The sequence below is a fragment of the Octopus sinensis genome, linkage group LG24 (genome assembly GCF_006345805.1).
Source record: "Octopus sinensis linkage group LG24, ASM634580v1, whole genome shotgun sequence".
Lineage (NCBI taxonomy): Eukaryota > Metazoa > Mollusca > Cephalopoda > Octopoda > Octopodidae > Octopus > Octopus sinensis.
The window spans coordinates 29,235,450-29,237,949 of record NC_043020.1 but is presented as its reverse complement, the minus strand read 5'-3'; the positions used below and the strand labels follow the sequence as shown (position 1 = coordinate 29,237,949).

Here is a 2,500-nt window from a genome sequence, read left to right as displayed (position 1 = left end):
AAAATCTACACTATTCAGGTTAGTATCTATCGTAATCCGTAAGCCCATCCTTTGAAAGAAAGCTATAAGGTCCTTCCTAAGTCTATCTGATTCATGGCCGTTTAGATTATGCGTGGCTATAAGGCCGTCATCCCTATATAGACCTGCATCTATAAATGGGAATTCTATTTTTAGATTATGGAGAATAAGGCTCCTATGAGCATACATAATTCAGCCCCGTCGTATGCCCCCATCGGTACATCGAAAAGAGAATCCTCAGTCTTCTTAATCCAGGTGGAATCCTCGAAAAACAGAAGCGATTTCCTCGCATGCATAATAATTTCAATTTCCGAGCTATCGATGTTGACATACTGCTTGGCGAAGTCCAATGCCCTTAGGAGCAACGTCCTAGATATCGACGGGTAAAAGTCAATAATGTCGAATTGTGTGAAACTACAATTATTCTTATAGCTAATACCTTTAAACCACTCTATAACTGACTTACTATTCTTCCAAATTCTCAAGTCTACTTCACTATCTAACTTAACTAAAATACGGTCTAAAATATTTTTGCTAATAATTCCTATCTCAGTTTTAGTCGGATTTATCAATCTACATTGGGGTTTCTACTAAAATTGTCTTTATGGTCTTTCAGAGTAATAAAAGCTGGTCGTGATGAAAGGTATTCAATCCTATCGCTAATCTTAAGATCGTTAGCTATTCCTCTTGCTTCTAAGTTCACCTCTTTGTATATATTCGTGTTGTCTTTTTGTATGTGTCCGTGACACTATTCGAAATCAGGCGGTTTATAAACGTCCTTATCAAGTGCATATAAGTTCCTTGTCTTGTCAGAATTAACGAAGATCTTATTCGAGTCGTTAATCTCCTTAATTTTTCTCTCATGTTTTTTGCAATTGGTTGGTAAATTTGCGGAATTTAATTTTCCTAATAAGCTCGAAAAGGTCTTTCTCGAAGGCTTCTAATTCCGGAATCGGTGGTGGGTTTCTGGGAGATTTAAATCCATATTTGTTACCTTCTATTTTCTGTTTATTATCAAAGAAGAAGGCTTTCCATCTCAGTCTTCTAATAAACTCTTCCGTTTTCTCTATAAGACCTTTGATATTGTTTCCGTGCAGGGATAGGTATATTTTTCTGAGAAAAATCCAGCGGGTAAAGTTCCATCTTTTTCAGCTGTTTGTTCTTCCTACTTGTGCAGAGTCGCTCAAACTTTTACAAGGAGCGGGTTAGACCGGAGTAAACACATAAATGTGAAACAAGGTGGAAAAAAGAGTACTCAAATACCAGTGGTAGAGTAATATGCTTTATTTTAAGCAGCAGAAAATTCAACAAAATCTGTTACTCTGAGTTTCTCGTTGCCGTTCATCAGACAGTTTTTGCTAGAATGGAACTTATATATTAATTCAATCTATACTCTTACAAACGCTACACCTTTAAAAAGAAATGGACTTGTTTGATTGGCCCTTTAGAAAAAACGGTCAATCTTCGAGCGATAAACAAAAAGGTCAAAAATATGTATATATATATAAAAAAACTTATAAAAATTATAAAATCCGAGGAAAAAACCTATTGCCGTTAATGAAGACAGTACAAATTAATGCATAGAAATAAACTTGTTATAAATACTGCAATACATATTTATATTAAAATCCACATATATATATCAACATACACAAAAGGATGCGCGTACGCCGCCATACATACATATACAGACGTATGAATATGAATCTAAATTATACACATAAAAGCATGTGTACATATATTCACGCAAACCGTCTCGTACGCAAGCTAAAATTCATCTATGTAGCAATTCTCATATACTGAGCAAGGAGGGGGAACGAAAGAAAGGGAAAGAGAGAAAAAGGAACGAAGAGGGGTGAGGAAAAAACTTGTAGCGATATTATTGGCATCTATAGAGGCCAGTATACATACACAAGTTTGAATTGATACATATACATACCGTCGTGTGTATGCGTGCTTAAGCACAAGCATACTTTCACTTACACATACACAGATACGCATGCTTACAAATACATATGCTTTGCTATATATTTATATACATATACATACACACACACATATATATATATATACATTATATATATATATATATATATATATATATATATATATATATAGACATACATATGTCGGGGCGCAATGGCCAGTGGTTAGGGCAGCGACTCGCAGTTTCGATTCCCAGACCGGGCATTGTGAGTGTTTACAGAGCGAAAACACCCAAAGCTCCACGAGGCTCCGGCAGGGGGTGGTGGCGATCCCTGTTGTACTCTTTCGCCACTACTTTCTCTAACTCTTTCTTCTGTTGGCCTGCTCGATTAGCCAATGGGCTGGCGTCATCTGAAGGTTAAAACAATGCGAAGCGTATTGTGACTAGCGATGTGTATAAACATTTGATAGCCTGGTCGGTCACGGTGATATATATATATATATATATGTATAAATGTGTGTGTATATGTATATATATATATATATCCTAGCAAAG

The 2,500-nt window shown here is 36.0% G+C and overlaps 1 protein-coding gene across 1 annotated transcript in view; it reads right to left on the bottom strand.

Annotated features, from left to right (window-relative positions):
• LOC115223830 (probable chitinase 10) overlaps positions 1 to 2,500 on the bottom strand; it is a 54,938-nt gene that overhangs the window by 51,431 nt on the left and 1,007 nt on the right. The window lies entirely within an intron of this gene.